Genomic DNA, 15177 nt, shown 5'->3' on the forward strand with positions numbered 1-15177 from the left:
GTCACCCTGGACTTCTCTTCCGCTTACCACCCACAGTCCAATGGTCAAGTGGAGCGGATCAATCAGAACCTGACCAGTTACCTCCGGCACTTCGTTAATGCCCACCATTCAGACTGGGTGGATCTCCTACCATGGGCCGAGTTCTCTTACAACAATCACGAGAGCGAATCCTCCTCCAAATCCCCGTTTTTTGTAGTCTTCGGTCAGCATCCTCGGATCCCATTTCCCGTCTCCACCTCGGTGGACAATCCGGCTGCGGAATCTCTCGTTTGCAAATTTTCCTCCATTTGGGAGAGTACCCGATCCGCACTCCTTCAGTCGTCCGAGCGGATGAAAAGACACGCTGACAAAAAACGCCTGGATCCTCCACAATTTCGTCCTGGAGATAAAGTCTGGCTCTCATCTAAATATGTCCAACTCAAGATACCTTCTTACAAGTTAGGGCCTCGGTTCATCGGTCCTCTGGAGGTCATCAGTCAGATCAACCCGGTGGCCTATAAATTGAAACTCCCGGCCAACTTACGGATCCCTAATTCCTTCCATGTATCTCTCCTCAAACCTGTGGTACTTAACTCTTTCTCCAAGTCTACAGGTACGCCTCCTGCTCCGGTTTCTGCTGAAGACGAGTTTGAGGTAGAGAACATTCTTGCCACCAAAAGGGTAAGAGGAAAGACCTTTTTTCTAGTAGATTGGAAGGGGTTTGGTCCTGAGGAGAGAACGTGGGAGCCCCGGGAGAACATCCATGCCCCTCTTATCCTTGCTAAATTTCTGTCTGGCCTAAAAAAGGGGGGGCCTAAAGGGGGGGGTACTGTAGCGCCGGCGTCCCTGCCCTCTGCTAGGCAGGGACGCTGTTCCCCTCACCTCTCCGCTCCGAGCCCGGCGTCCTCCTCCCGCTCGGCTGGCAGCGCGCGCTCCTTCCCGGCCACTGTGCTTAGGGCGTGCGCGTGCTCCCTCCCTCTTAAAGGGGCCGTGCGCGCCGTCCTAAGGAGTCCCCGGCCAATGGCCGGAGGACTTCACCATATATAAGGCACCTCCTCCAAAATGGAGGTGCCTGAGCAATGTTGTTGCACTGTTCACTACTCTGCTTCAGCCCTCAGGTCCCGTTGCCAGTTACCTGCCAGAATCCTGCCAGTTTGCTGTCTGTTTCCTGCCTGACATTCCTCCTACCTGCTTGCTAGCCTGAGGTCCGACGGTCTGCCTTCCTACTCCTGTCAGTCTGTCTATGGACCAGCTTGCCCGCTCACCTGGGAGCGCACACCTGCTACCTGCCTGCTAGCCTACCTGGAGGCTCCGCCGTCACGTGCTGTGACCACCTGCCATTCCAGAGACTCCTGCCCGCTCACCTGGGTGCGCACACCTGCTACCTGCCTGCTAGCCTACCTGGAGGCTCCGCCGTCACGTGCTGTGACCACCTGCCATTCCAGAGACTCCTGCCCGCTCACCTGGGAGCGCACACCTGTTACCTGCCTGCTAGCCTACCTGGAGGCTCCGCCGTCACGTGCTGTGACCACCTGCCATTCCAGAGACTCTCGCTTGCTCACCTGGGAGCACACATCTACCATCTGCCTGCTAGCCTACCTGGAGGCTCTGCCATCACAGGTCGTACCTACCCTTTACCCAGAGACTGCCCCGGTCACTTGCCGTGACCTCCTGCCCGTTCATCCAGAGACTGCCCCGGTCACTTGCCGTGACCTCCTGCCCGTTCATCCAGAGACTGCCCCGGTCACTTGCCGTGACCTCCTGCCCGTTCATCCAGAGACTGCCCCGGTCACTTGCCGTGACCTCCTGCCCGTTCATCCAGAGACTGCCCCGGTCACTTGCCGTGACCTCCAGCCCGTTCACTCAGAGACTGTCCCGGTCACCTGCTGTGACTGCCTGCCCGTCTTCCCTGGTCGCCACCCGCTCCCTTACAAGGACCGCCCCCTTGTATAGTAGCTCAGAGGTTCCGCCTCCCAGACCCGTTACAGTGTCCATTCAGTGCGGAGTGGGCGGCACGCATGTCCCCGCTGCCTGCCGCTGCTTCTTCGCTGGCCGTATCTGTATGTGGTCCTCGGATGCACGGTCACGTGTTCACCTCACGTGGCTGTGTTGCCGAGGATCACATGACGCGGTTGCCGTGGATGCGGCGGTGGGGCGATGACGGACATGCGTCACACCACGCCCACTCTGTCCTGATTGGTTGTCCACTTACACACCCTCTCTTCTTATTGGCTGCTGTCTCCTTTTAATCCCTGGCACCTCTCTCATTCCCCACCCCCTGACGAAGGCAATCCCAGCCGAAACGCGCGTAGGGCAGATCAGGAGAAAGCGGTGTGGCTCTCCCAGCTGCTGTAAGTAAGTGATCCCTTTTGATCACATTATACATATTTATGAAGCACAACTTCCCTATTATTTCTTACAGTGACTGAGAATGCATATGAGTCTAGATACTCTCCGCTATCATGCATTATTATGGGCACACATGGTGTAATTATGACATCTCTATATACAGAGTACTACTGTGAGGATTAATCTAAGGCAACTTAATGTCTAAAATATGTACATTTTTGTAATACTCACTGTGGCCTTGCAGTAGCAATACTGAGTAGTCATATATGGGACATGATATTCAATAAATTTTAGAATCTAATTGATATGCCAGTATATACATATATATTGTCCCCTATGACTCACTTTATCTGTGCTTCTATTGTATTTACATTTTGATTTACCTTTATGAAGATAATACCATTCCTATCTCCAAGCTCTTTTGTTCTATTGTCTATATATATAATCGTCTTATCCCGTCTGTCTGTCTGTCTGTGTGTCTGTCTGTCCAGGAAATCCCGCGTCGCTCATTGGTCCGGCAGCGGCCAATCAGCGCCGCGGGATTTCTGATAAAAGATGGCGGCCGTTAGCGGCTCAACTGCGGGACGGAGCTTAGCGGCGATGCAGCCGGGAGATGACCGGCGCGTGGTGCTCATCTCCCGGCCGGCAACAGCAGAAGGAACCTGACCGCCGGACCCATCTGCGGGACGGAGATGCAGCCGGGAGATGAGCGGCGCGAGGCGCTCATCTCCCGGCCGGTATCAGCGGAAGGACCGCCGGCACCGCTGACCTCCATGCGGAAGGGAGGACCGGGGAGCGACGCTGCGGGTCGGGATACTTCTGCTGCGAGCGCCCGCTATGTCCCGGGTTCTCGCAGCGTAAGTAGCCGCACCGGCAGAGCCGCTCCCCGGTCCTCACCAAGACGATTCGATGATCGGTCGCGGTCTTCGGACCTGACCAATCACTGATCTTAGCGCAAAACTTAAACACTGCCCGCGACCAATCACCGATTTTGGCGCCAAATTTAAATATCGGCCGCGACCAATCACCGATGTTGGCTCCACATTTAAACACGGCTGTACTGATTGGTCACGGACGCTATTTAAATGTGCCGCCAAAATCGGTGATTGGTCGCGCCCAGCGTCGGCGACCAATCAGTACAGCGGTGTTTAAATGTGGAGCCAAGATCGGTGATTGGTCGCGGCCGATATTTAAATTTGGCTCCCAAATCGGTGATTGGTCGCGGGCAGCGCCAGTGACCAATCAGCGATTTTTAACACAAATGTCCGGACCTTTGTAACACCATGCGGATACTGTGGGGACATCAGCGGCTAGGGTGTGAAGGGAGGACCGGGGAGCGGCGCTGCGGGTCGGGATACTTCTGCTGCGAGCGCCCGCTCATGTCCCGGGTTCTCGCAGCGGAAGTAGCGGCGCTCCCCGGTCCTCCCTTCACGCCTTAGCCGCAAGGATGTCAGCGGCGCTGCCTGTGCGGATACTTCCGCTGCGAGAACCCGGGACATGAGCGGGCGCTCGCAGCAGAAGTATCCCGACCCGCAGCGCCGCTCCCCGGTCCTCCCTTCACACCCTAGCCGCTGATGTCCCCACAGTATCCGCATGGTGTTACAAAGGTCCGGACATCTGTGTTAAAAATCGCTGATTGGTCGCAGGCGCTGCCCGCGACCAATCACCGATTTGGGCGCCAAATTTAAATATCGGCCGCGACCAATCACCGATCTTGGCTCCACATTTAAACACCGCTGTACTGATTGGTCGCGGACGCTATTTAAATGTGCCGCCAAAATCGGTGATTGGTCGCACACAGCGTTGGCCACCAATCAGCACAGCGGTGTTTGAATTTGCCGCCAAGATCGGTGATTGGTCGCAGCCAGCGCCAGCGACCAATCAGCGATTTTTTAACACAAATGTCCGGACCTTTCTAACACCATGCGGATACTGTGGGGACATCAGCGGCTAGGGTGTGAAAGGAGGACCGGGGAGCGGCGCTGCGGGTCGGGATACTTCTGCTGCGAGTGCCCGCTCATGTCCCGGGTTCTCGCAGCGGAACTATCCGCACAGGCAGCGCCGCTGACATCCATGCGGCTAGGGTGTGAAGGGAGGACCGGGGAGCGGCGCTGACATACAATTGGTCGCGGCCGCTATTTAAAAGTGCCGCACAAATCGGTGATTGGTCGCGGTCTAGGCCGACGACCAATCACTGATCTTGCCGCAAAAGATAAACACTACTGTGCTGATTGGTCACCGATTTGGGCGCCACATTCAAATATCGGCCGCGACCAATTACCGATCTGGGCTCCACATTTAAACTCCGCTGTGCTGATTGGTCGCGGACGCTATTTATGTGGCGCCAAAATCGGTGATTGGTCGCGGGCAGCGCCAGCGACCAATCAGCGATTTTGAATAAAAATGTCAGGACCTTTGGAACACTATTCGGATGCTGTGGGGAGATCAGCGGCTAGGGTGTGAAGGGAGGACCGGGGAGCGGCGCTGCGGGTCGTGATACTTCTGCTGCGAGCGCTCGCTCATGTCCCAGGTTCTCGCAGCGGAAGTATCCGCCCAGCAGCGCCGCTGACATCCATGCTGAAGGGAGGACCGGGGAGAGGCGCTGCGAGCCCGGATACTTCTGCTGCCAGCGCCCGCTCATGTCCCGGGTTCTTGGAGCGGAAGTAGCCGCACAGGCAGCCGCTCCCCGGTCCTCACCAATACGATATGCTGATTGGCCGCGCTCTTCTGACGCGACCAATCAGAGATTTTAACGCTGAATTCAAACATACTGTCCGCTGCTTAGTAACACGGCGCGCGAGATTTAAAATCTGTTTTTATGATTGGTCGCGGACGCCGCCCGCGACCAATCACAGATTTCCGCTCCAAATTTAAACACGCTCTCCGGCCAATTACCGCAACATTTGAAATATCTACGCCACCTTCGGGAGATAGCACGGGTAACTCCGCCCATTTGTCATGTGACTCACAAAATGCTCATAACGTACTGAGCAGGTTTTCTTTGTCACACTGTGCGAGGGACTTCAGTCACACTGTGCGAGGGACTTCAGTCACACTGTGCGAGGGACTTCAGTCACACTGTGCGAGGGACTTCAGTCACACTGTGCGAGGGACTTCAGTCACACTGTGCGAGGGACTTCAGTCAGGTTTACTGAACACGTTCTGCCAGTGACAGCACGCTGAACAGATACTTATTTACGTTTCCTGTTTTATAATGGGTCGTAAGCGAAAATACGCCACGGAGGAAGACAGAAAAGCAGCAGAAGCAGCAAGAAAACGACAACGTCGAGAGCAACAGACACCACAACACACTGCCGCCAGACAAGCCCAGGATGCAGAAGCTCACAAAAAACACCGGGAACAGGAGACACCGCAACACACTGCCGCCAGACAAGCCCAGGATGCCGAAGCTCAACAAAAACACCGGGAACAGGAGACACCGCAACACACTGCCGCTAGACAAGCCCACAATGCAGAAGCTCAAAAAAAACGCCACGAACAGGAGACACCGCAACACACTGCCGCCAGACAAGCCCAGGATGCAGAATATCACAAGAAACGACGGGAGCAGGAGACACCGCAACAAACTGCCGCAAGACAAGCCCAGAATGCAGAAGCTCAACAAAAACGCCGGGAACAGGAGACACTACAACACACTGCCACAAGACAAGCTCAGGATGCGGAAGCTCACCAAAAACGCCGGGAACAGGAGACACCACAACACACTGCTGCCAGACAAGCCCAGGATGCAGAATCTCACCAAAAAAGCCGGGAACAGGAGACACCACAACACACTGCCCTTAGACAAGCCCAGGATGCGGAAGCTCACCGAAAAATTCGGAAGCAGGAGACAACACCACACACTTCCGCCAGACAAGCACAGGATGCAGAAGCTCACAGAAAAATTCGGGACCAGGAGACACCACAACACACTGCTGGCAGACAAGCCCAGGATGCAGAAGCTCACAGAAAACTTCGGGACCAGGAGACACCACAACACACTGCCGGCAGACAAGCCCAAGATGTGGAATCTCACAGAAAACGTCGGGAACAGAAGACACCACAACACACTGTCGCCAGACAAGCCCAGGATGCCAAATGTCACATACAACGTCGGGAACAAGAGACACCACAACACACTGTCACCAGACAAGCCCAGGATGCGGAATCTCACAGACAACGTCGGAAACAAGAGACACCACAAGACACTGCCGCCAGACAAGCACAGGATGCGGAATCTCACAGACAACGTTGGGAGCGGGAAACACCGCAACACACTGCGGCTAGACAGGAACATAATGCGGAATCCCATAGACAATGTCGTCTCAATGAATCTCTAGAATCCAGGACAAACCGAGAACAACACGATCGACAAATTTATCAAAAACGAATGCTCTACCAACTAAGGCAAACCCAGCAGAACATTCAACAACTTGCACGTTACGTAACAGACAATGAAACTAACATTATTCAACACTACTGTGGGAAGATGAATGTAGTTTGTTCAAAATGCGAATCTATGAATTTTATCGAGGAAAAACCATCTGACAATCAGTTTACTCAATGCTGCCAAAAAGGAAAAGTAATGCTACCAAGATGTCACTACTCAGATCTGTTTGAGCAGTTGATGAAAGGAACGCATAAACACAGTAGAAATTTTATGGAAAATATCAGAAGTATCAACAGTTCTCATGCCTTTGCTTCATTTGGTGCCAACATTGCACCACCCCCTGGATTCGGACCGTATTGTTTTAAAATTCATGGCCAGATCTACCACCGTACTGGAACACTTCACCCAGAACTAGGACAACCACCAACATTTGCACAATTATACATCTTTGATCCAAATGAGGCTACAGAACAAAGGATGAACCGAAAAGAAAATGAAAAGTGTAATGCAGAACTGATGAACCTAATTGCCGTACATTTACAAACAATCAGCCCATTTGCTGCCGCATATCGCATGCTAAAAGACGTTGAAGCTGAAGAAGAACAGAGAGCTATACAAAATGGAACGGAAATGCCTTCTATTATCATGGCCATTAAACAAGAACGTCAACAAGATCCCCGATGTTACAACAAACCACGTGTAAGTGAGGTCGCAGTTGTTTTTCAAAACGATGATGGAGAGCTTCCTTTTCAAAGAGATATATTAGTCCATCTTAAGCCAGACAAAAACAACCCTTTCGTTCCTAAAACACAACGGATTAGCATTTTGCACAGCAACCTTGATGCTCTTCTGTATCCGCTATTCTTTCCAAGCGGTGATCAAGGCTGGCATGAAAACCTACACCAGCAAGGAACTTCAAGAAGAATTACACAACTACAGTACTACAGTTTTCTTCTGTCTGTGCGAAATTACTTCAATCCTATTTTAAACGGTGGGAAACTGACACAACAGTACTTAGTAGACGCATAAGTAAAAATTGAAGCAAATCGGCTCAATTTCATACGAAGGAACCAAAAACAACTTAAAGTTGAAGACTACTGCGTTCTTCAAGAACATTTGCAAAAACAATCCATTCAAAAAGGAATTCCAATAGAAAAAACAGTAATTCTCCCGTCGTCCTTTGAAGGTAGCCCCCGCAACATGCAACAGCGTTATCAAGATGCAATGGCAATAGTAACAAAGTATGGAAGACCTGACATTTTTTTAACAATGACCTGTAATCCTAAATGGCCGGAAATCACAGAAAATCTACAACCCTGGCAGCAAGTTGAACACAGGCCGGAATTAGTTGCACGCGTATTTCGACTAAAACTCAGCAGCCTTTTAGAAGACATCAAAAAAGGCCTTTTTGGAACAGTCGTAGCAATGGTACACGTCATAGAGTTTCAGAAACGAGGTCTCCCACATGCGCATATACTAATTATTTTAGACGCGGATTCCAAGTTTCGCACGGAGGACGAAATTGACAACATAGTGTGGGCTGAAATTCCTAACCAAGAAAAGTATCCTGAATTGTATAATATTGTAATCTGTAATATGGTTCATGGCCCATGCGGTGTAGCAAATCCAAAAAGTCCATGCATGGAAAACGGAAAGTGTACAAAAGGGTTTCCAAAGCAGTTGAGACAGCACACTGTTAAAGATTTGGACGGCTACCCATCCTACCGGAGACAACTGATTGATAACATTGTACACAACAAAAAGATTATAAATAACTCATGGATAGTTCCATACAACCCGTACTTATTAAAACGCTACAACTGTCACATCAACGTTGAAATCTGCGCTTCAATGAAAAGTGTTAAATATCTTTTCAAGTACATCTACAAGGGACATGACAAAGCTAACGTCGAAATCCAACAAAAAACAGTCAATCATGATGAATCATCACGGTTTGTTGACTCAAGATATGTCAGTGCTCCAGAAGCTGCTTGGAGAATATTTGCATTTCCAATGCATTCACAGTCCCATGCCATTATACGTTTAGCTATTCATTTACCAAATCAACAACAGCTTTATTTCTTTGAAAATGCTCAAGTCAAAGATGTCTCCAAAAATTTAAGCACAATGTCAACATTAATGGAATGGTTTTTGCTGAACCAACGTGACGAAAACGCAAGGCAGTATTTGTATCGAGAGATTCCAGAGCATTACGTTTGGAATAAAACTTGGAAGCCAAGACAACGAGGACTTAGCAGAATAATTGGACGCATGTATACTGTTAGTGTCAAGGATCAAGAAAGATATTGCCTTCGGCTGTTACTACTGCATGTCAAAGGAGCTAGAAGTTACGAAGATTTGAAAACAGTTAATGGAGTAGTGCACGATACATTTAAAGCTGCAACTTTGGCTTTAGGACTTCTATTGGATGATACTATGTGGACACTTACTTTAGAAGACGCAGTTACCCTACATATGCCTAAGAAACTTCGTGAATTGTTTGCCTACATTTATGTCTTTGGACCGCCTACAAATCCGGATCAACTTTGGACAAATTTCAAAGAACATATAATTGAAGATTACTGCTTACGTCTTCACAACAAAAGTGGAAATTGTCACAATTGCGAATCTTATGCCATGCAAGATATCCAAAATATCCTACTACTGCATGGAAAAACATTTTCAGACTTTAATTTGCCACAGCCTACAAGTCAAGTTGCACAAATTCAAGAGTATGACGAAGCTTATGAATTATTGTTGGCAACAGAGAAGAAAAACTCCTTAAATCAAGAACAACGAATTGCATATGACACTATTGTGAGCGCTGTAGAAAACCAAGCCGATCCAACGCCAAAATGTTTCTTTATTGACGGTCCTGGAGGCAGCGGTAAAACATACCTCTATGAAGTTTTAATGCATCACGTTAGAGGGTTAGGAAAAGTCGTATTGCCATCGGCTACAACAGGTATTGCAGCAAACCTTTTAAGAGGAGGTCGCACTATGCATTGACTCTTTGGGATACCGGTTCCGGTCAATGAAATCTCCGTTTCCAGAATCAAACAAGACACATTTGCAGGAAAACAGATGAACAGTGCAAATCTTTTGATACTTGATGAGTGCACCATGGCGCCTAAATATGCTTTGAGCTTAATTGACAGACTTCTGCGTGAAGTTATAACTACAAATATTGCTGAAAAAAATGAAATTCCTTTTGGAGGTAAAGTTTTTGTCCTTGGCGGAGATTTTAGGCAATGCCTTCCAGTTGTACCGAATGGAACAAGAACAAATATTATCGAGTCAACCCTAAAAATGTCAGACCTTTGGAAAGAGTTTAATAAACTACAACTAATTAACAACATGGGATCTTCTGACCCAGAGTACAGCAACTGGCTTCTTAAACTTGGGAATGGTGAACTTAGCAATGAATATAACCTTGGAGAAGACATTATTGAAATACCAGAAGACATGTTGTGCACTGACTGCATCGTAAGTGATGTTTTTGGACAACGCGTTGAAATAGATGTGAACGACCAAAGCAGTGTTGAGAGAGCCTCTTCCTATGCTATTCTCTGTCCCAAGAACGATGACGTAGCTCTGCTAAATTCCCGTGTGATGGATAGAATGCCTGGAGAGTATAAATTATACAAAAGTGATGATTCGGTGGATGTCGACAATGAAGATGAACGAGAGCATTATCCAGTTGAATTTTTAAATAGTGTTACGCCATCAGGAATGCCATCCCACAGACTACAACTTAAAGTTGGAGCAATCGTCATGTTGCTGCGGAATCTAAATACAAGAAATGGTCTATGTAATGGAACTCGCCTTATTGTTACTGGACTCCATTCCCACATAATTCAAGCAACAGTGATCACTGGATCGGCAAAAGGAGACGAAGTGTTCATTCCACGCATTGATTTATGTCCTTCAGACACCGGTCTTCCATTTAGGCTTAGACGTCGACAGTTTCCAGTAAAACCAGCATTTGCCATGACAATAAACAAGTCACAAGGTCAAACTCTGCACCGTGTTGGCATATATTTACCAGAGCCCGTTTTTGGACATGGACAACTGTATGTTGCATTTTCAAGAGTTAAAATGAGATCCAATGTCAAGGTGCAAGTTTTGGATACCCATTTACAAGGAAAGTTGCTTACAGATAGTCCAAAAGTATTCACCAAAAATGTCGTGTACAAAAATATTTTAGGTTGATATTGTTAAGAAATATATTCTAAAGTCGTACTTCTTTTGTCCGATGATTTATTGTAAAATATTGTTACATATTCATGGAATAGTTTATATATTTTGATTATCTGTTTAATAATTTTGTTCAGTTGTATTAAGTTCTATAACCAATAATAGTTAATAAAGTATTATTTTCTGTATTCCTTGTATTATTGTTAAATCTTCATAGCGACATCTGCAGCATGTGCTACTAAAGTTAATGCAGATTTGTGCCTCTCCACGCACTTAGTCCCGGCGTGGAAAGCAGTGAATCTACAGACAGCAGCTAATCACAGCAGTATCTGAGAGAGCGTGCTGTGCCTAACATCCTGCGAGGAGCTGCTGAAAACAGGACAGACAGCGCTGGAGCAGAGAAAGGAAACAAGGTGAGGATTAGGGTTTAGTTTTTGAAATGTGCTGTGGAGATGGGGGAATGAGTAGGTCATACAAAACCAGGATAAGGGGGCCATACAAGCTAAGATGAGGAAGGCGTACAATCCAAAATAAGTCAGCCATACAAACCAGGATTAGATGAATGACGCAGCCATACAAACCACATTGACAGACCGCGCTGTGGATGCTGGATGTGACACAATGGGGGATAACCCTGGCCACAGCCCGTCATTCACTGTGGTGCGCGGAACAGCAGACCCCTGGCTGCAGCCACAAATAGTCGTGATGTAAGCGGAAGCAAGATCCGGCTGCAGGCGGGAGAATTACGTGCTGGCTGTGCGTCGTCAGCGATGTTGTCACAAGCAAGATTGACAACATAACATAATGACCAAATTCATTAGGGGCTCCGGGGGGATACATTGTGAAGTTAATTAAAAGTAGTGCACAACCCATTTAAACACTGCTTCGCTGCTTAGTGGCGCCCAGTCAGCCGCATGCTTATTCTAGAATACCCGATGCATTAGAATAGGGCCACCATCTAGTTTTTATATAACTGTGTGTGATCCATATATGTCTCCTCCTATTTCTACATTCTGTGAAATAAAAGTTTACGATTTTTTCTAATTGGGACGTGTTCCGAAGTTTTCTCTTCTGTTGTTTAATTTTTAGTACACTGTATATGCCGTACGCACCACACACACTGTATACGCTGTACGGAGCCTCTTGCGCAGTACCACCAGCGGAACACTGGCGCGAACACGCCGTACACGCTTCCGCCGGGATCAGCCAAATGATTTACTGATCGCCGCCATCTTTGTACAGGAGGAGCGCATGCACAATTTTAATGTGACTATCTGCCTGCACAAAGATGGCGGTGGTCTGATTTACTGCGTGGGGAGACAGCTCAAATGAGAGAACACATGAGGGAAGAAGACAGCACAGGGGTGGAGAGAGAGCAGATAAGGGGGAGAGCACATGGGGTACACAGGTCAAAGAAGAGATCACATGAGAGGAGAAGACAGCAGATGGAGGAGAGAGAAGGCGCACATGGGAGAGAGACAGAGCACAGGGGGAGACCGCTCAAACGGGACAGCACATGGGGGGAGAACACAGCACAGGAAGGAGAGAGACAGCAGAAGAGGGGGATAGCACATGGAGTAGACAGGTCAAGTAAGAGAGCACAGACGGGAGAAGTCAGCACATGGGGGAAAGAGAGAGTGGGTGGGTGGGTGAGCACATGGGGGGGGGATAGATTCTCAATGCTGCAAAGCCTGCCCCCATAGTGACATTACCACCCTCCCGATGTGATAGCATCAGGCCTCCATCTAGTATCTAATAAGAGACAACTATGCAATAAAAGAGGGCGCTGTGACTGACAAAAATACACTATGTAAGGGACAGCACTGTACATAACAACAGAGGAAGCTATATAATAACAGACGGCACCATATATAACTAGAGAGGATGGTGCGTAATAAAGGAGGGTGTTATACATAATAAAAGAGGAAACTATATAACTAAGGATGGCGCTATACATAATAAGTGAGCACACTATATGCTAAGGGACTGTGCTATACATAATAAGGCTACATTCCTGCATCTGTGTACAGTGTCGGTGTGCTGCCCGCTTTTACAGATGCATTGAGCATGTCCTATTCTAATCCTCAAAATCAGATCAGAACAGGACATTCTCTGACCTCAGAGATCTCATTCTCAGAGATCTCATTCTCAGATCCGTGATTTTCATGGATGTGAGAATGGATCTATAAAACTGTACGAGTCCGTGGACCATCCGATAAAAAGATCTGGCAGCACACGGACATTTCACACAAATGTGAGAATGCAGCCTAAGGGATTTTACAGATAACATTACCACTCCAAGTCACACAGTGCAGATACAGAATAATATTTACATCCAGGTACTTACCGCTGACGTCTCATCTGATTAGAGTCGGTTTCTTCTGCTTCTTCTCCATCTGGTCAGACCGTCATGTCGACATCTCTGAGCCACAACTCGTCTTGTCACGATGATCTCCAGCCTAGAAAATAACAAGGTCACACATATTATATATATACATGTGTCTCCTCCACAGTGCGCCCCTGACTACAGATATGTACCCCCCCCCCATTAATATACTATTAGCTACTTAGTAATCTAAATATAAAGTGATAAGCAGCAATGTGCCCCCCATTAACTAAAATCTCCACCGGCCAATAATATAAATTATTCAGTCTCTGTGACTCTCCCCAATTAACTGTAAGGCTATTTGCACACGGAAAATATACAAGGCTTTACAGTGCAAGCAATGTGAAACCCCTATCATTGCTCTCTCCCAGCATCCCCATCATTGCTCTCTTCCAGCACCTCCATCATTGCTCTCTCCCAGCACCCCCATCATTGCTCTGTCCCAGCACCGCCGTCATTGCTCTCTCCCAGCACCCCCATCATTGCTCTCTCCCAGCACCCCCATCAATGCTCTCTCCCAGCACCTCCGTCATTGCTCTCCCAGCAACCCCCATCATTGCTCTCTCCTAGCACCCCTGTCATTGCTCTCCCCACCATCCTCATCATTGCTCTCCCCATCCTCACCATCCCCATCATTGCTCTCCCCATCCCCACCATCCTCGTCATAGCTCACCCCAGCCCCATCATTGCTCTCCCCATCCTCACCTTGCTCTCCCCATCCCTGTCATTGCTCTCCCCATCCCCGTCATTGCTCACCCCTGCTCCGTCATTGCTCACCCCAGCCCCGTCATTGCTCTTCCCAGCCCCATCATTGCTCTCCCCAGCCCAATCATTGCTCTCCCCAGCCCAATCATTGCTCTCCCCAGCCCCATCATTGCTCACCCCAGCCCCATCATTGCTCACCCCAGCCCCATTATTCTTCTCTCCAGCCCTGTCATTGCTCACCCCATCCCCGTCATTACTCACCCCATCCCCATCATTGCTCACCCCAGCCCTGTCACTGCTCTCCCCCACCTCCCCTCATTCTCCTGTTCCTCTCCCAGCGTTTCAGTATAAAAGAAAACAACACACACACAACTTACCTCAGCCCGCTCCCCTGCAGCATCCTCCTCGTCTCCGGTAACTTTCTCCCTGACACAGGCCCGCGCTGCATGATTTCATCAAGCAGAGCGGGCCTGTGTCAGGGAGGCAGCGCCAGGCAGGAAGCTGAGGTGAGGACGGATGCCTGCAGCTCCGCTGCCATTTTCCTCCATTCAGCAGCGAAGCTGCAGGAATCACTCCCTGCCCGCCGCATATAATGAGGGCAATCTGGCCATGGGCCCCCCGGAGCCCGGGGCTCCGAGAAGCAGGCCAGTTTGCCCTCATCATTAGCCGCCCGGAAAGGGCCCCCCTGCACAGCTGAGCCCCGATGCAGTTGCACCGGCAGTAGGTCCGCCCCTGCGCCAACATATTCTGCAGTGCTTTACAATTCAGAGGTTCATATACAACAGTCATATGTAACACAGTTAACGATAATACAATAATTAAACCAAAAATACTGCCACCCCTGTTCGTAAGAGCTTACAATCTACAATGAGGTGTAGGTGACACAAAGTATAGTGGCTTATTTACAATGATGGTCCAGCCATCTTGAGGGAGTAGGGGATAGATAAAGGCTGCATGAGCTTGTCACCAGCCAGTATATCTAGTGCTTTTGGGTGCGGTGGAGTTTGATGGAGAATTATGTTCAGGGAAATAGTGAATGGGCTATATATAATTAGGGAACGTGATAGGCCGCCCTAAACAGATGTGTTTTTAGGGATCTCCTAAAACTGTGCAGGTTGTGGTTTGTCCTAATTTCTTGGGGTAGAGCATTCCAAAGAATAGGTGCAACTCG

Source organism: Phyllobates terribilis, unplaced genomic scaffold, assembly GCF_046119375.1.
Source record: "Phyllobates terribilis strain yellow unplaced genomic scaffold, ASM4611937v1 Scaffold_5__5_contigs__length_657084704, whole genome shotgun sequence".
Taxonomy (NCBI): Eukaryota; Metazoa; Chordata; class Amphibia; order Anura; family Dendrobatidae; genus Phyllobates; species Phyllobates terribilis.